Source organism: Zootermopsis nevadensis, unplaced genomic scaffold (genome assembly GCF_977971745.1).
Source record: "Zootermopsis nevadensis isolate Lab colony 2312 unplaced genomic scaffold, Znev_1.0 Znev_ptg000010l, whole genome shotgun sequence".
Taxonomy (NCBI): Eukaryota; Metazoa; Arthropoda; class Insecta; order Blattodea; family Termopsidae; genus Zootermopsis; species Zootermopsis nevadensis.
The window spans coordinates 13,005,817-13,026,410 of NW_028259142.1; the positions used below are offsets into that span (position 1 = coordinate 13,005,817).

The 20,594-nt window shown below is 36.8% G+C and overlaps 1 long non-coding RNA gene across 3 annotated transcripts in view; it reads left to right on the forward strand.

Annotated features, from left to right (window-relative positions):
• The window catches only part of LOC110841515 (uncharacterized), a 290,669-nt gene that overhangs the window by 165,917 nt on the left and 104,158 nt on the right, over nucleotides 1-20,594 (forward strand). For all 3 annotated transcript variants that reach the window (XR_015534556.1, XR_015534555.1, XR_015534557.1), the window contains one exon: nucleotides 14,424-14,596. This is a non-coding gene — a long non-coding RNA (uncharacterized LOC110841515). The remainder of the gene's footprint in view (nucleotides 1-14,423; nucleotides 14,597-20,594) is intronic.

A 20,594-nucleotide genomic window follows, 5' to 3' on the forward strand; every position in this document is an offset into this window, starting at 1 on the left:
AATTTTAAGATCAGACCCTCAAAGTCTAGATGTCATTGAAATCGTTCCCGAGAGAAAATATACGAACAGTGGGAAAGATATTCTTTCATCTTTACGCTTTCATTTCAAGCTCTTCCTAAAAATAAGGCGTTAAAAACAACCGTAAGTTGCTGGCTTCCCGTTTACTGTTACTTACTTGATATGTAGTTCCAGTAGTTGCTGAGAGTTACTTCTGACGAACTACAGGATTGGGGTTAGTCTGGCAGACAAACGAATCTTTTTCGGGCTGTGTGGGGGTCTTGTGACGTTTTAATCTGGGAAGATGTGTTACCTCATCCGAGAGAAGTCGCTTCCCAACAAAAGTAATAGACAGAAATAGGGAACATAAAACAAAGAGAAACATTTATCTGGACTACCTATAAAAACAAAACGTACCTCTTAGCGGAAACTGCAAGCGTACAATGCTCGAAAGGCATTAACAAATGTGGTTGTTCTTTGTTCCGTGTTCGCTGAATACTCGCATGAGTGAGACGATGAGTTCATATGAAAGTTTACTAGTAGAACTTAGAGAGAAGGGGCTACTTGGAACACAAAGGCATACCTTGATGATAATATTAAAAAAGGATCTTAAGAAAACAGGATGTGTGGATGTGGACTGGATTCATCTGGCTCACGATTGGAGCCAATAAAGAAGTATGTGGGAAAGATAACATACGGTGAACATGCAATCGTCATCTGTTTTAAGATATTATCAATGAATTTTCCTGTACATATCGATGAATGTAATGTATACAAAAGTAACGCTGGTTGGTTAAGATGACAGCCTTTTGGGATACTGCATCGTGTAGTCGCGTGTAGACACTGTTGTTAATCGTTTAAAGCCCAGTGGTAACTATATACACCACCTGCTTTACCAATAATTATCTCTGTTTTTACCCACAGAGTATGTATGTGGATTTCCTGTGATTCGTTGACCAAACAGCGATTATTTCCGTAAACGGCTGTAACCAGTTGTGTTATATTGCGATATGGGCTGAATTCTTTTAAATAATATTTACACCAAATTTGGTTTAGAGTGATCAGTTTTTAACGACTTCATACAGCCAAATTTCTGCTACATTAAAAAAATATTTTTTTTCCTAATTGTATTGATGTAAATAGAATTTAAAATTAAAGATCATGAGCGGTGTCCTAAATTACACCTTTTTTTATTGTCAATGCTACTTTCAGGATTGTCCGTAAAAATAAGATATGCGAATCATTGCTGTCTTTCTTTCTTAAGTGCGAGTCACTGAAATCTGCGTTTGTCTTTATTTTAGCCACAATTACACTTGAGTTAGAGGTGCCACGCAGCCCTTGTGCGCCTTCCTTCGCGTTACATCCTTACCAGCCCACCCAATCACCATATACACTTCATGCCTTTCCACCCTCTCCAAACATAATCTTGGTCTGTTGCCACGACACTTAATTTATTGTCTCCCCTGGGTGGAATTTTGGCCGTCTACTCCTCCAGTCCTCATGGTATAAAAATTCCCTCTAGTGCATTACATTGCTCGTATAAAACGTGGATGAAGGGAAGAAGAGGGTTGGTAAGATTGCATTCCCCGTTCTGTAGCCCCCCCTCCCCGTTTTACCCTATATTATACTATCACTATTATTTGTTGTTATTCACTGGATGTTACTTATTGGCAAAGTGAGGAACTGAATGGTAGTTAATAAATATTCTGTATAAAAAGTAAATTGTTCTATATTCTTAAACTGATTCATGTTCTTGGACTATTTCTGCTTTATATTAATTTAAAAATAACGTTTCGGATGCTGATTCTGCGTACTTCTTCAGGTGAAGTCATACATTCTAATCAGTTGGGCCCATTGGAAAGAGCTAATCTCAGTCAGAAGAACCGAAATCTTCTTAAATCTTATATGAGGCGATAGTGTGTTTAAAAAAATCGGTATTGGCGGTATATTTCGAACTTGTTCGTTATTATTTATTTTTTTGTAATGTGACAAAACATTATGAAGTTTTACTTTGACATTATGTAAAACAGAGTCTATTGTCGACATCTTCATGCTGAAATTAAATTTGCTCGCTGCTTTTAGCGTAAATAATCAGTAATTAATTTCGTTAAAATATGTTCAGTAGCTTTGAAATAAGAAAAAACAGACATGATCTTCCGAAAGTTCATTAATTTTCTGTGTTTTCTTAAATAATATACAAAAGGAGCGATTCAAGAACGAGTTATGAAAATATGAACAGGAATACACAAGCATCTTCCTGAGATTTTATCTCATGTCTGACTTTAAAGACCGTTACCCCGTAAACACACAGCGATTAAAAATTTTGTTTTGTCTTCAGTGATAGTAATCCCCATCCGTGCCGAAGAAACGTTCAAAGGCTATTTTCCTTCATATTACTCCCACAGGAGTTCCACTTTGAAGGGTTACAGCGGCAATTGAACCAAGCTGCAAGTTCATTCTTCCTTCTGTTTGGTGCTCAGATTCCATATTAAAATTCAATAATTCAATTATAACTATTTACGTGAGACAGCAGAAGTAACCGTCTTCTGCATAATTTTCACATGTTGAGTGCGCCCGCGAAGAATGTACAAGTTTGCCTACCAAGCGTTTAGGACGAAATTTAATTTCTGTTTTACTACAAATGTGTCATCTGCGGGTGTTGACAATTCATGCATCAAACTTACACAACTAGGGATTAATTTTCCCCCTCCAGCTTCTGTTAATGACTGATAAATGGTCCGGGCAAGATTTCGGGTGCAAAACATTTTACTGGATTGGGCATAGCTACGACACAAGTGCAAATTCTTTGAAAGTAAAATGCATTTGAGCTGGTTTAAGGTTACTCGTCAAAACGAAAACTAAGTATGTGATATAAGAATGAAAATATTCAACAGTCTGTAACAGTGTATCCAGTCCTGCCTCCGTAATCTCTCTGATGATGGAAGCAATAAGCACCTCTGAAACGTCGGTAAACTTCTACCACAACACAGCCACAGTCGAAATACAAAGCAGTGGAGATAGGACAGTATGCATCTAAACCATCAATGGATGTGTTGCCAAATATTTGGATGTCAATGGTTGAATCACTGTTCTTGTACCTTCAGCATCCTAGTTCTCTGTCTTTCTCACAATCTCTGTTTTCATCTCACTCGATTTCTCTCGATTGTCTCAATTCTGAAGCACGTTCGAAAACCGCAGCAGCAATTTGAAACCCCTACGATTGCCTTGTACGCCCTCACTTTATGGCTGCACTACGGCTTGGCTTTGGAAACCTGCAAGGGCAGGCTGGTGGTATATATTACAGGAGGAAGTGCTCCCATAAATATTGTTTACAGGAAACTCTGTCCATAAACTGTAGTTTGTGAAAGATTTATTGTTGGTTTATAGATCGAAGGAACGCTGAATTATCAGTGTCGATTTAGAAGGCCATTTTATGTATAGACAATAAATATAATGCATTTAATTACGCAGATTAAAAGTATGAAGAATTTCTATGAAATGTAGATGAAGAGATATTTATATATTCATAATGTTTACCTCTTATGATCTAGAAGAATTCGTGACACCAACGGCAAATGCAGAATTATTACTGTTAGCCTCTGAAGGGGTCATAATGGCCCAAATATTGTTTAAAAGAATGTCTAAACAAGGCTATAATATCGGTGTACAGTGCGGTGCCCATTTTATATGTAGACAATATAATGAATAATCTAATAGGGAAAAAAAATGTCAGAAATTGCTGTAAAATCGATATTGGAAGATACGTACTCTGATTTGTAAGTTGTCTATTTACGTCAAGTTATGCGACTATGATTTTATATAAATATTATACAATATGGTATGACTGAGTTAATCGTGTCCAACCTCAAACCACGTGAGTAAATACACATTGATACGTTTCCGAGAATAATAAAAATATGAGTTCAGTATTATAACATGATTTTAAATGTGGTCCAATTTGCTACGATGTGAGATTTAATTTATATTATGCGTGTAATCAAATTCTTGCTTTCAGTTCATCTCTGAGTATTCCTTGTGAGTGAACTTCACTGCTGGGTCTATATAGTATATGTTCAAAATTTAAATTTTCATTTCCTCTGAACTGTGTCTCTAGCTTCATTTCTTTCATAATATAAACTCTTTAGGATTTCAAATTTCCCACGGGAAACTAACAAAATAAAAGGTATGAGTTAGGAATTCTCTCCTCACTCAGTTATTGAACTTCAAAGAATAAGACAAACACGGAGTAAATTTTTAATTTTGAAGTGTTTGCTTATTCCGCATTTTATCTCTTCTCCGAAACTCATAACGCAGGTTGTTTCTGGCGACGACGAAAGTTCTCTCTTTAGGCATATGACAGGCTAAGCAATATCTGACTCCTAATTAGTAAACTCGTGGACACTAAAGGCCTTCGTTCTTCCGAACGGCCAGGTGTATGAAGATGAAGTCAGTATGTTCTTGAAAAATGTTAGTACCTTCTTCCAAGCCCATAAAGCTTTAAATGCGTTTTATTGTTTTCTACTTCAAGATTTAAGACATCTAGCGAGGGATCAAACTGATTCTGAACCCAGTGAACTAGGCTGATGGTGGGGGGTAGTCAAATTAATGTCCTTCGTCCTCTTAGACCGTGATGGAACAACACTGTGGCAAGAATTCTTCTGGAGAGATGATAGAATGTTTGCGTTACAGAAAGCGAGTCTATTATCTGTCTTCGTCATATTTTAGCCACCTAGAAACAGTGAGTCTCGGTTGGAAGATACATAAAATACATGTGCTAATCTTCTGTTTGAAGAATAATCCATTGTACAAAAATTAAATAACCGGTACAGCTCAGTCAGGTTAATGCATATGTTATACATTAATTGTATGTATATTTATTTATATATATCGTATATATAATATTCTGAGGTGAATGGTGAAAAACAGTCCCCGAATTTAATTTGCCCTTAACTACTACGCGACTCTAATTTAAGCTTGATACTTTTATTACCTAATATTTTTAAACTAACCACATATTTGTAAAACAAACCAAAGTGATCGATAACAAATTTCTTAAAATATATTATTATTTATATTACATTTGTACTGTTTTATCTGATGAAATTTGATGTACTTTAGAATCTATTCTTCTTAACTGTTTATTCATTACAAGAATTCTGATTAAAAAATAACTTGTTCTTTAGTTTTATCATTTGCATAAGAGTGTCATAGGAACTTGCCTGCTTATCTCATTACAATTTGCTCTTGATCTCCAAACATTAATGGCATCCTTTTACTCTCTCTCTCTCTCTCTCTCTCTCTCTCTCTCTCTCTCTCTATTCCATATTACTATGAATAAACAGGCATACGATAAATCTACAGACTATAAACAGGGTTTCAATAAATCCTGACTGTGAAATTGATTGAATCGCAATAACCCATAATCTAACACACCTGGTACGCAATCCGTCATTCTGTGATATATAAACGGATATTCCACGACAGGTACGTGTATCATATCAGTGATATGAAGACACCATTCCTAATTACAGGCGCATTATACGTATCGACGTCTTTCAACATTTTGATACATCGATTCACTTCATAGTCGAATTCTGTCTTACTGTTAAGAAATTCATATATTAATTCTTTTTTCCTGAGATTGTGTTTTTGTTTGTTCGCTGAGTGCGTAAGTATATGGTGTCTAATTGGCGTGTATTTTAGCCTTACCTTCTTTACGTCTTTACGAAAATATGCAGTTATCATGAAATCCAACTTCCTTTTCCTTTCAATATAGGTTCATAAAATGTGTGATAACAGATTTTCGAAAAATGTGAAATTTTCTTTAGGTCACACATATGTGTTTAATTGTTGAAAACAATATTGTAGTTGCACAAAATCTGAATTTAGTTTTATATTTACGGTGATAATTAATGATCCATTGACACTGGATGTACGAAATTTTCCCTATAGAGACTTATTATAAACACAAGATTGCACTACGAATAATAATATGGCTTCGATGTACAATAATTTAATGTTTCTGGAAAATTCTACGCAGTCTCAGAATCTCTACTTGATGTTCACAGACAATGAAAAATAAATTGCATTGTAATTAACAATATTATAGAAGGTATTTAATTTCAGATTTAACCTATTCCGAACAGGTACTGATAATATTCTAACCTCCCACTAATGAAGTTTATGAAAGTGGTCTTTACGCTGTATTACTCATTTATTTCAGCAGAATTGACGCATATATTAAATTTATGGTGGTTATATATAATTTGTGAAAAATGACATTCCGAATTTAGCAAATCCTTTCTTATATCTGGAAGCTTATTGTGAACTAAATTGTTACATATCACACCTGGATAACAATTAATTCAAAGCCAGTAATGCGATTTCGGCCATCCTTATTCACATATTATGAACCCTAACTTATAAACTTCTGTCTTACTACTTTATTTCTCGCAGGGGACAGTTATCTCATCAGTAAATGAGAATAAATATATGAATATCCTACTACCGTATATAAAAAACGTTTATATAATAAGGAACTTCATAAATTGCATTCTTAAATATATTATTAATGTAACCAAATCAATAAAGATGATACGGGCTTAGCATGTAGCACGCGTGGGGAAATGCTAAATACATAATCATAAAGAATTTTTGTCGGAGCACCTGAAGGTATGCTTGGAATACCCTAAGTTTAAATGTCACGATAGTATTAACATATATATACAACATACAAGGAGAGGGGGCAAGGCGTGGATTCTAACGTCGCAGGGTTCTAGTGGGCTTTTGTGAAGACGGTAACGAACTTTCTGCCCTTTAAAAGGCGGGAAATAACTTGGACAGCTCAGACACCATCATTTTCTTAAGAAGGCCTCTAAACCACAGAGTCATTTAATAATGTGACTGAGAAGAATCTTGTATCTGCAACGACACACACGTCAACAGATCGTCCTGCAAACTCACTATAGGAACAAAATTAAATGGAAATCTGTCATGACTATAATAAAATAATAATTTAAAAATTACATGAATAAATGAATACTTATAGAGTAAATAAAGAACATGACAATTATAATAATACGTGGCTCAGAAAGTTGGCCCTATGTTTTAAGCACGTTGCTGGTAGATTTTGTACACGAACTTAAACTGCCAAATGTTTTACGTGTGATCAACCCTTAGAGTCGCACCTCTGTGTCATAATACCTCCAAGTGTGAACATTTCTCGGTGGAATAATCACAGTATGAAAGAAGTGAAGGCGACTCTCAAGACACTTGTTGGGACGAAGCCCGTGTGTTTCTTGTCAGTCGCTTTGATGTGTAGCAAGTCATTACCAAGGAGTGCGAAAACTAGCTTCGACGTCGGAAATAAAAAGCAGGCTCCTGAGTACTGGATGGAGTGTTCTGTGGGTAGGTGCCATCTTCGAAAATATGGTGCATGGAAAAGGTGGAGACGACTGTCCAGGGAGTAGGCAAGTCTGCGAAACGATTTGCATACCTCAGGAAGAGAGGAAGAAGGAGGAAGGCATGAAAGAAAAGCAAAGGATGGTTTGAAGGCGGAAGTGAGTGTGGGAAGAAACTGGAACAACCAACATACACTTCGACAGAGAAGCGGATTCTTTTTATCGTGACGTAAGGGGACACTTCAGACAGTACTGTGTTCATGAAAAACATCGTATCCGAGGGAATAAAATGAGATTTAAATCAGAACATTGGGAGGGTTGGTTCGATGTGCTGTCTGAGAAAGAACAGTAGCAGTTTGAACTGCTGCAGTATTTCACGTTTCGCCGTCTAATGGAGGCTTCGGAAACTGCGAGAAGCTAAGACGTTAGTTCGTTGTAAAATTTTCGAATGCGCGTCGTCATTTCTAGTTACTGTGGTGTCCGTTTGAACTCTTGAATGATGCAGCAAAAACGTCAGCTTGAAAAGAATAAATTGCAATACAAATTTCAATTTACAAATTAATTGTGGCACACTTTTGTGAGTTGTTTCAAAATCTGAGAGACTATTATAAACGGAGCGAATGTTGTTTCCTCTGAGCTGTATACCTATCAGTAGGTTATCTGTCGCGTGATTAGTTTCACAGCAGTAAATTTAAATATACAGTAAATGAACATTATTGTCAATGAAATATAAAAAACCTAAAGGAAATCATAATGGATACTAAATATGAAATACGTTCTTATACTCTGGTAAATTATATGAGAGGTAAAGATGTATCATGGCAGATGACCATTAAAAATAAATAACTTGAGTCCTTTTTCCAATACAGACAAATGTACTTCATTGTGTGTCGATTGTAGCTCATGATCGAAATTGACAAGATACGAGGTTGTGGGGGCGGGGGTGACCTCGCCACAAGTTCTGTAGGTGACGGAGAGGTACGTTGTGGTGATGGTCACAGTTCGCTGCTACTGCAGCATAATGAATGCCCTTGGACATGCGACATATGACGTCACACAGATTGATTCGATGGCAGATGGTGGTAGAACAATGTAACACGGTATGGTGGCAAAATTACGCCTACTTGTGGTGAAAAGTACAGCTTGTTGAGCATAGAAATGGACTGCAGGGCCAGAGAACGTGTTAAAGGTCACAGAACAATGACCCCAACTGTAATTAACTCATTGGTACACGGCCCTGCTTCAGCTGTTCATAGCTACTTGGTACTTCAATAAATTCACAGATTGCGTGTGACACAGATGTTCATGATGTATGCGCAAAAACCCTGTTTTGATCCAATTGAAACTAACCCACAACTTTACACCTTATTTCTCTAATATGACCTCTCCCGAGGGTTTTATTCACTTCACCGAAGCTTTGTGTCGACTTCCCACCCACTCAGGCTCCTATCCAATGGGTACCGGGTTCGTTTTCCTGTGGTAAAGAACGGCCGGTGTGTGACGCTGACCATCCACCCCATCTAGTGCCGAGATTAGGAATGAGTAGCAGCTCTACGGTCTCTCCCCTCAAGCGCCTACATGGCGTATAGCGAGACAGCTTCACTTTAGTTACTTTGCTTTGTACCGAATTCTTATTTCCCCATGCACCAAAACATTTTAATCAAGTCTCCTAATTTTAATTTTATTTCCTGAAATAATTTTGAGTTCATATTGAACGCTCTAGGCCGAGGAAGCTGTAAAATGGTAACGTTCTCTACTTGTATTCAGGAGGTAGCGGTTCGAAGTCTCGCCAATGTAATCAGGAGAGTATATCCGGATATAAAATAGGCCACGACAATTAAATTTAAAATAGTTTTTTTTCCTGCATTCTTCATCATGTTGTTGTCATTCGATGACATGTAACTTTTAAAAGTGAAACGGTTTCGAAAAATAACTTTTTTGGTCAATGGAATAGTGTGACATTCTAATATTCTGTGATTCTGCAGCGCAAATTCGTTAAAACAATTCAAAGTCAGGTTACGTGGAAATTCAGACGATATAGTACCAGGAACCTCCCGGGTTTAAGCCAGGAGCTTTGTCTGTACGTGTTAGGTCGCGAATTTTGTGGTGACGGCGATGAGCTTTCTGGTTTCACACAGGCAGGAGGAAGGTGTTGAAGGGCTGAGCACGTACAAGCTGCTGAGAAAATACAAGATAACGTGTGTAGACTTACAAATTGTAACGACTGGACATTCATTATATCGTTGGTGCCACGGAAGAATGTCTTAAGTTAAACGTAACTTGTACTGGATAACAATGATTAAGACTGCCATCAACATAACTAATATATTATAATTCCTATATCATGGTCTTTATCATTTTTATCTCTACCTTTTATTATTCTACCACGTTATTAAAACTATATTTTAGAATTTTGACTTCCACCACTTGTTAAGTACGGATATATACCGCCGTATATTAATTATGTATTTTAGTAAATTATGTTTTGACTTTTAATAATTTCTGTGTATAACACACCTGATGATGATGACGATCCATGCTGTGTTAATTATCTATTTAATAATTGAAATATAATACATCAGTTGTGTTGGCGGTAGTCTTTGTTATCCATTATCTACACAAAAGGATGCAACTATTTATGTTTAAGTAACTTGTACTGACTTAATTCCTTCGAACTTAGGAAACATGCAAACGAATTTTCCTTAAATACTAATTTATTTTTAACTGTGTCTTTGACGTAAAAATAACTAAAATAGCTTCTTACTCCCCTTTTCCATCAAGCTAGGGGTGGCAAATCTTTGCCAAGTATTCTAGACGAGGTCGTCCTATTCGATTTCCAAAATTCTTTAGCACCTACCCAAGGGAAAATCTCAAAAGTAACAGAATATTAAGTGGTGATAAACTTTGACGTCACCACTTACCGGATAGAACCAAGACCACTAAAGGTAGTGCTGTAATTGTCTTGTGCTTTTGAGGGTTTAAATCTGCGGTTACTGCTGTAGTTAAAAGTGTGCCCACCATAATACTAATACGCAGTTGATTTCATTTCTTCTTATCAAGATTTTCTTATAGGACGAATGAAAAATAAGGAAAAATGTTTTTGGAAACGAAATATTTAAGCAATGATATAGTCTGGTATTTTGCTAAAAATTTGACATTAGTTACTTCATTTGACTGAGGTCCATGTTCTGTATCGGTTTTCTCAGTGAAAATGTGTTCGTATAGCAATATAATATTTCAAATTGTGTGTCACCTAGTTGTAGATTAATATGTTAATGAATGAGTCGATTTTCTATTTTGCGAATTCGTTAAATTTACATAGTTTATGAGAAAACGTATAAATAAAACAGTTACTTGCTGAATCATTTTGAAAACTTTGTTCTTGTAAACAGTGCGAATAGGGTAAAAATATGGTAAAACACGCTCTCAGACGTAGACTATAAATTATTTCTTACTAAAAGGTAATAGTGAACGAACTTGTAATTTCGCTTTTTAAACATAGGCCGGTCCAGGATATTTTTATTCGTTCTAAAAAGTTTTACTCCATATATGTATGTAAAGTTCTTTCATATGTATGAGCATAAAGTAACGTCTATATTTCTAGTCTTGTTTTTCGTGTTTGAAGTTTCGACACATTTGTCGGAAGAAATCGGTTGGACTTCTTCACAGAGTTTTAAAGTGATTCCTTTAATACTTTGACCACCCTTAAATGGATGTAGAACCACTACAAATTCATGTTTACAACTTAAAGTTGTTACAAGTGAATTACCAGTGTCGTTGCGGTGTGTAGTCTGGTAGAAGTTTACCGACGTTTCGGAGGTGCTTTTTACCTCCATCACATTATTGCCCTGATGATAGAGGCAGAAAGTAACTCTTAAACGTTAGTAAACTTCTACCAGACTGCACGGCGAAAGAGTCCGGGGGACAGCCATTTTCATACTCGATGCCATGAGAACTTGAAAAGTCACTGGATCACTAAAAATTAAAAAAGAATGCATTACATAAAGGAACAAAAGCCAGGGACATGTAAATGGTGTACAGACCTTTTTTTCAATATATTCCTAGTGAGATGATATTAAAACTAATTAAACCACTCTTTCTAGTGTTTTCCAGAGTGACACTATAAACACAAGATTAATTTGTATTCGTACTGTGTAACATACAGAAACTATTTGAAATTAATCAAACTTCACATTTAGTCTAGCAGAGAGATCAGACACACAAAACAGAAATGGTATACTGACTTTTGAGCGAATGAAAAACCGACCCGCCACGCATCTGTGAACAAAGGCAGGTCTAATTTTGTCAGACCTTCGATACAAACTGCGAGGAAATGAATGGAAGAACATAGATGACGTACCCGCACCGAGAGTCCAGATATAATCTCCCATAGTATGTCACAAAAGTCAGGCTATTATTCAATAGTCAGTGAAGCATAACCTCTAAAGGGCTAACTGTCACATGGTAGTGCACAATAACTGTAGCATGCTGCTTACTACGCCTATTCTAATCGCCTTGTACATCACACAAAGCTCCCACGAGACAAACGACCCTGATTAGTCAATCGATCCTGTGTGGTCCCTACTACAGTGCTTATTACCATCCTCTGTCTGCCAACCGACACCTACACCTCTCTCTTTCTCTTACCACACGGCTGTCCACTTTCCGATCGTCAGTGACTCCGTCTGGCGTTACAATGAACCAGTGACTTCAAAACAACCGATGGTTACTTTCAGACTGCACAACTACTTCATACGCGTTGACGCTTTATTCTGTCTGTATTACTTCTCTCAGATTTGTTTCATTACTTAAAACAGACTAATCTTTGGCATAAACAGATAAAGTGCTAGTGACTTTTCAGGATCTCACGGTGACGACTATTTTCTTGGATGTTTGTCTTTATATTTTGGCAAATAATAGAGTTCTCATATTGCTTAAGACTTGTGGGACACGCTCTATAGTGGCGAATGGCAGGATGATTGTGAGTGATATAGTTTCGTGGTACTATTCCAGCATTTGACTACAAGTACTGTGGTAAACCACAGACGAGGAAGTATTCGGTCTGAAGGCCGTTACTTTCGGAATACAGAATAAGGTGTAGTGGTTAGCATCCATCTTTCTTGTGCATGAGGCCATGGTTTCGAATCTGGAACCTGAGACAGGGTTTTCAGACTGAAATTTGTCGTGTTTTTTTAGCGTCTACTAACAAATGCAATATTATTAGGCTCCCGCAGAACAACGAACTATGTTTTCGTTCAGAAGAATTTCCTATTGATCATTCGTATTCAATAACATGAAGTTACATGTGAAAAGAATTCAGTTTCAAAATTCGTAACTTATAATCTTGGATGTGTCGCTGGTTGCATTTCTTATTTTATATTACGATTGTGGGTAGAGATTATGTTTGAAGACTATTTATCGTTGCAAACCAAAACACACAACTCATATCACACTGCAAACACCCATGAATGTTAAATTGTATTTCATTAAAATATGACTCAGCGGTGTGATATCAGTGGTGTACTTTAATAACTAGTGATTAGGAGAAAAGTACATAATAAGGAGGTCGAGAATTTATGTATATTGCAATAAAAATTAATATATATATATATATATATATATATATATATATATAGGTCGAAGTGAACGTACATTGAAAATATGATGTAATTAACATATTAAAACTCTCATATCCAATAAATAACATTTAAAACATGTTCAGCATTCCTTAGATAATAGACATATGTTAGTAACAATATATGATACAATAGACAGCGAATTACCGAAGTGGTTAGTTAATAAATACTTCGAAAAGATACAATATTTATAAAAGTAGACAAATCAATGGGAACATTTTAAATGACACATATGCCGAACCTCAAAATACAATATTTGGAAATGTCCACAAATTTAAAAAGTATAATATAGATGGCAGCACCTATATACGCACCGTACCATGCGCACATATACGCGACAAGCAGTACAAACCAGGACGGGCGTCAGTTAACTGCAGGCTCGCGTAAGTACTCAGTTCACTGATTCTAGTTTACCCAATTGGATTTGCACAAACACCTTCATAATTTAATCTATAACTACAAAAGAGAAAAACCCTACTCCAGCCCGCAATGTCTTCGAGCAATATTATATTCAAACTTCATTCAACCAACTTAAAATGTCCCCAATAAGATCCCCCATGCAGATCACCTGAACGTTCTGTAAAATTGGTTCAACAATTTCAACAAACACAGTTAACCGTACAGAAATATCCACAATGTAAACATTTAATGTAACAAATGGGCTTATGCAACACACAAATATTCCCATTAGATTTCTTTTAAAATTTAATATTAATTTTTATTTTAATTACATTTTAATGACCTAAAGATGTTTGTATAATGAATCATGTTGTTACGAATAAACTAATTGTTCTTAGATATTCATCAAAATATATTGGTGGTAATAATCACAATATACTTTTGTACACATTTTTATAAGCTTATTTGTACCCTTTATTAGATATTGAGATTATACAATTGATAAGGATGGGCATTTTATACCGCGCTGGGGGAGAGATGAGAAATGCGTACAGAATTTTGGTAGAAGAGTTTAAAGGGGAGAGGCCGCTTTGAAAGCGTAGGAGTTGATCGAAGGATAACATTTCAATTCAACTTTATGAGAATGTGTTTGGGGGTGTGAGTTGAATCTATCTGACTGAGGATAGAGGTGGTTGGTGGGTTATTGTAAACACGTAATGAACCTTTAGTTCTGTAGAAGGCACGGGGATTTCTTGACCAGCCACTCCATGTAGTTTGTAGTTTACGCTTCCTTCCTCTTTTCTGCGTCATCTATAGTTTTGAGTGTTTGCATTAATTAGCTGTTATAAATCACTTAAATACTTTCTGTTGTGTTTGGTTGTAATGATCTCTCTTATGGTTTGATCTTCTTTCTCTGTAGTTCTTGTCTGACCTCTTGCCTGTCTGGAGGTATTTTGTGGCATATTTTCAAATAATCTTTCAAATTTTTCAGGACTCCTTGAAGATCCTGTAGGGATCGGCCTATCGGAAGGTCTCTGCCTGCAGAAGCCAGTCTACACAAAAAGGCGGTGGCAAACATCAATGACTCGAGTGAGATTCGACCCCACGATCCCAGTGTTTGAGCGGCCAGGACCCACACCTCAGACAGCGCAGAGACTACGATCAGTAAATATATATATATATATATATATATATATATATTGAATTATTATTTTATTATTGTTGCTGCTGTTGTCTTATTTTGCTGGTCTTTGTAACGTTTGTGTCGTAAATGTGCGACTTTCGACAGTTTGATTTAACACACACACAGTGCGCCATAATGATGTATATAGAGCAGCAATTCTGGTGGCCACTTGTCAGGTTCTCACCGGTCAAATGTGCCACGAAGCTAACGGTAGTAATTTTGAACACCTGAACTAATTCGCTAATTTACTAAGTGCTAGTGCTGGCGGTTGTAATAGTTTAATTCATTAAATGCCTTTATTTTATTAATTGAATGTTCGTATACAGCTTTTAGGGCCACTGTGTTTTTTCGACTATATATTTTGTGATAAAACAATGTACCTTAACAAGCCTATGCGAATATACAAATGCGTATCTTCATCTGCGACAATTATGCGCGTATGCAGTAACAAGAATTGTGTTTTAAAGAAAATGACTGTGCCACTGAAATATGGAACTGAGTGACATCCGTCAAATGGCTATAATTGACAGCAAGTGGGATATTATAATCTCAACTCAAAATTTTGACACATGGAAGCTTTATAACATGGTTTTTCAATCTCATATCCAAGCGGGCTTTCGCAGATACATTGATTAAGTTGCTGACACCAAGCAGGAAGTCCGAATTGGCGAAGTTTCCACAAGACTGACATATGGGACGTAGATGCTCTACTTATGGATAGAGATCATAACATTGGCTACACAGACGGTGGCTGGTAAAAGCTCGCATGTGCTTTTTTCTGTAAATTGACTTGGAAATATGGGAATAAGCCGCATCCAACGTTTCGGTCATCAGTGCATTTTTACTTTTTCTGGGTGAATATTTATAGGCTGGGTGTTTCTTTTAGAAGACAAAAATAGCTGGCAGCAAGCAGCGAGTGAGATACGACGATTCTAATTGATGGAGCAGAACGGGTGGCTGCTATACAATTGGTAACGAGAACGTGGTTCAGTAAAAGAGCGACAAAATAAATCGAGGTTACAGCGTGTATCGGGAAGGAGATGAAAGGATTTTAGCGAATACATGGTTAGTGGAAAAGATGATTGTCAAAACGTCGGATAACTTTCAACGCTCGATAATGTTCATACCCGAAGGCAGAAATAATACATTTAACTACAGCCATGAAAATCAAAACACGTGGGAATCTATCTCGATTTTTCTTATTGATTCCCGTAATTTAATTTATTTTGAAGTAATTCAGACACTGGGAATTCTACTGTATCATAATATGGCTCTATCTTTACGTGGTCACTGTAATTTCAAATGTCTTCCGTTCTCTGTCGGTGAATTTCCTTCTGTTCTTACTTCACTCCCTCTCTTGTGTGTCCCCCTTCACTGAAATTCTTCTCGACGTCACTATCTGGGCGTCCGCACAACAAACGAGCTGAAGGGATATGTCTGTCTGTCTGTCTCTCTGCCAGAAATAAAGCGTGCCCAGAATGTTAGGATTTTGGTCCATGTCACGCGGCATCACTACAAATATATTCCATAGAAATGTAACTGATTACGATCTCGACCGCTGAAGTTTAGTCATCTCGTGAAATTCTTCCTCGGAATGGACGAATAAGTGGGACCCCTTCACTATCCACTGAATAGTCTTTGCCCGGAGGGAAAAATATCCAACGCGTGAAGTCGTTTTCCTATCTAAATTTAGAGTAGAAATCGAGAATGTACAAAGATACGTAATCGTGCTTAATTCCACTAACATTTTCTCTGAATGGAATTTAAAAGCCAAAGCGTGAAAGGAAAGTAAAACATTGCATGTACATTGAGACCGCATAGCAGAATAATCTGAAGTCCATTTAGTGTCCAGGTCGGCTGTAATTATTAGTCTAAGGATCGAAAACTAATCTAGACACTGCTACTAGAGGACCTAACACACGGTGGCACACTCTATATAAGGGGGGGAGGGGGGTAGAAGTGATGGGGAGATTCTGTTTCTAGCGGCACAAGTTACTTGTCTTTTCACATTTAGTTTCTTCTTCTAGTCATAATATCAGAGGAGACAGGCTTATTAACGTGCAAACCACACATATATATTCTGCACACACAGCAAGATATTCCGTCTTCAGGAGACTTAGAAAACAAAATACAAACGTAAATTTGGTTTCACGATAGACGGCTGTGTGTCTGGATAAACACGCATGTAGTTCATTCGTTGTTACAGCAATACGAAAACAAAGAAACAGTTGACAGTGGCTTGCTAGCAAAAACCTTACTGCTCTTCCAAGTTTTTAAAATAATATTAGCGAAATAAGTGAAACCATACACGATGGAAATAACTAGTAACATTTGGCGATAGGAAATATGATAAAATACACAATGGACGGTGTATAAAAGAATACTGCAACTTTCTTGAGAATTTGTGGCTTAAACTACACAAATTCGTAACTTTAGTCTTAACTTTCACTAGCTTCTCCCATAACCCAAATAAGTAATTCAAGATTACTTGAAATATTTTGAGAGGGAAAGGGCTTAAATATGTTTTAAACATTTTTAATGTACTACTCTTCATGAAGGAGAATAAATGGGCGGGGCATGTAAATAATTTACATATTAAATTAAATTTTGTTGTATGTATAAATTAAAATCATAATAATGTATGATTTAAAGTATTTGTGACATACTTTAATTGTATATTCAATTCCAAAATATTAATTTCAAAAAGTAATTATGGGTAGAAAATATTTTATCCCATTTGAACCACGCCAAGTCAGGGTTAGAGCTATAATGTGTGTTCTGGAGTTATATAATAAATCCGTTCGATCTTGATTGGTGATTTATTTAGCTATAAATTTTTCACTGCCTCGTTATGTTGCATGAGTTACGAATAATGAATTGGTCCTCGTTAAAAGTACGTGTACTATCGGGAATGTCTGGAGAGAATGAATGAAAACACGGACATCTGTTATCTTGGTCTGAGACTTGAACCCAGCATCTGCGAATGCAAAACAGGAATGATAATCACTCGGTCACAAGGTTTGATCAGACTTGAAGGATGTACAAATTATCAACTTAAAATGTAGATTTGCTTAGAGTTGGAGCTGTACGGTTGTGCATTACAAACACTTTCGGATTCGACCGCTTGATCACGGCTGTGCTGAAACTTTAAAACAGGTTGTTCAATCCATAGCGAGTCATTTTACTTGCTGAACTAACTTGGTTCATCTATCAGAGAGCGTTAGCAATCTGTGTGAAGCGAGAAACTTCAAATCGAACTGTAAGGGGACACGTTTCTTCTGGAAATGTGGAGGGCACAAGCCATTAAATAAAACACATTATACGAATTTGGGGAGGATGTCTAGAAGGGATTATTTTATGTAGAAGGGGCGTAATAACTATGAAATTGCTCTTTTGTCATGAGTCATGCATGCGTGGTACGAGCAGAACGCAATATTACATCGAAACAAATAAATATGAGGCAGATTGTAGGGACAAGCTATGAGAATTTTCCCACTATCTATGAAATATATTCATGGATCGAGCACTCACGGCCGTATTATTAAATCTGTATTTCATTTTACCATATAGAGATCAGTTAGGTTACTGTAACTGAACCAGAGATTTCTTCAAAGGATGAAAATATTATTAAGCAAGATAAAATTAACAGATTAAAACAAAAAGCACAGGACAATATTATAAATGTAAAAGCTAAAATGAAAAAGTGAATGAATGCGATCTGCTGGTTAACACTCCTGCTTTGTATTCGGTGGATCCTGGGTTCAAACCTCGGCCCGGAGGCCGAGTTTAATGGATGGGGCGTTTCGTGATCATCTTCAGTCACCACAGATAAATTGTGGAATAATTCCTTAAATCACACATGAACGCTTCCTTCCATATACTTTGAAATGTATTTCAAATTGGTCATCCTGTGTAGTCTGCGATACTGACAATATCGTTAAATAATCTACAAATATTTGAATAAATTAAAGGAACCAGACCACTGGGAAACTTAGACATAGATGGGAGAATAATATTGAAATAGACCATAGAGTCAGTATGTGAGGCTGTTGGCTAGATTAATCCGACTAAAACAGTGTCTAGCAGAGTTCTTCGGAAATTGATAGTCGATCACAAAGTCAAGAAATTCATTTCCTTTTATGGAGTCCGTGTGTTTCTATGACACATAATAGGGTCTGTTATGAAATCGTTAATGAATAGTTGTGTTCCATAAATTGTGGATAATTTTATAATTGGCTCACAGACTACTGAATTCTCAAGAAGTACTCATCTTCATGGAGTGAATTAGTTACTACACACATCAATCAACTACACCCCAGAACCAAGGACTACTTTCAGAAATGCCTAACCTTCGTCTGACCAGATTTAATGGTCAGAAAATGAGTAGACTCACGAGTGATAGTCTGCCTAATCGAATTAATATTCAAACAATGTATATTGTTACCTTTGGTATAGATTATCCGTGCTTAGCCTCCATGAAGGAAGCGTGCGAGGGTTCAATGGGCGTGAGGAGCCCTCTCTAGGACTGGTGTTACTCGAATATTGCCGGCTGCAAGAATGGTGGAGACCTCCCACGGCTTTAACTGACCAGTGCGAGGCTCCCCGCTGCATGCTTCGTGACAAGCACTAGCAGTGACAATGGTTAATTTAATGGGCAGATGATGGACTAGTGCGTTCTTGCAGAACGCAGGCGTGGAAGCTGACATTATACAGAACCAGATACAAAACGTCATGTCTACTGACAACTTTCTTATTTATTCGTATTTATTACAGTGTATGGTATTTATACAGTGGTGTTAACATAATTCGTGGAATGAAAAAGCCCGCCTTCTGGGTTCTGTGTAGTCTGCCTTGCCAGAGGTCCTTGCTGCCTCCATCATTAGGGCGATTGATGATGGAGGCAGCAAGGACCTCTGAAACGTTGGGAAACTTCTACCAAAGAACATTACACTACAACCAAGAAGGCAGCCATCTTTGTTCTAACCACCGTGAGAACCTCAAATCCTACTAAATTCAAGGAATATTTGATAACCTACAGATTAAAATCCGAGTTTAAAACTACAACACCATTTTGGTGAATATTATATAGTGATAAGCCTTATAATATCTACTCTTCACTAAATATTTTTATTAGTGTAGTGGTCAGTTCAAGGACAATGAGAAGAGTTAAACCAGATCTGAACTGACAGTCCCTTCTGCGAATCAAAGATCAGTCTTGTGGCTTGAAGCTAGTCAACTTTCTGAGTTACTTTAGTTGATGCTGAAAAAAGTCCTTTAAAATCATTAACATTAATATTTTATAAACCAAATTATTCCACATATTTTTTTGTAGTAACTTATTGCTTTCAAATTCATAACAATTTTTTGTGTCAAATGGCAGCTGAAACTAATTGTTTAAATTCTGTAGTTTCTATCTGTGGTACAAAATTGTCTCCTATAAAACTTTTGAGCTAGATGCTCTGATCCCACTACTCAGCATTTGTTTAACACGAGATTTATATTAGCGTAACTTCTCGTCATGTCTCTTTTCACTTGTTGAAATAACAGCAGTGCTGCTTTGGGCGTTATCCAGAGGAAGGGCAGTGTGTGTTGAGGTCATGGAGGTGCAGACAGCTATGTTCCGTTACAACTTAACTTAGAACTTGGTGGTTGTATTGGTTGCTGCTGTTATTCCAGGATGGAGAAAGGGGATGCAACGCAAGAGGTTTGCTCATTACTGTCAGCGTGAGCCTCCAGAAGGCACACCCGGACAAAGCTGTCAAGGCTTGGTGGCTGCGATATCGTAATTGATACAGGGTTACAATAAATACGTATGTTATTGTCATTATACGCCTGATACATTTTGCATTCATCCATTGTAAACAGAGCACATCATTCTAGCATCCCACTGATCAAGCCTCAAGAATACAGCGTCTTGTAGCCTCAAGAATACGTAGATGTTAGCATTGATTTTCGATTCACGGGAAAAATTCGCACGTT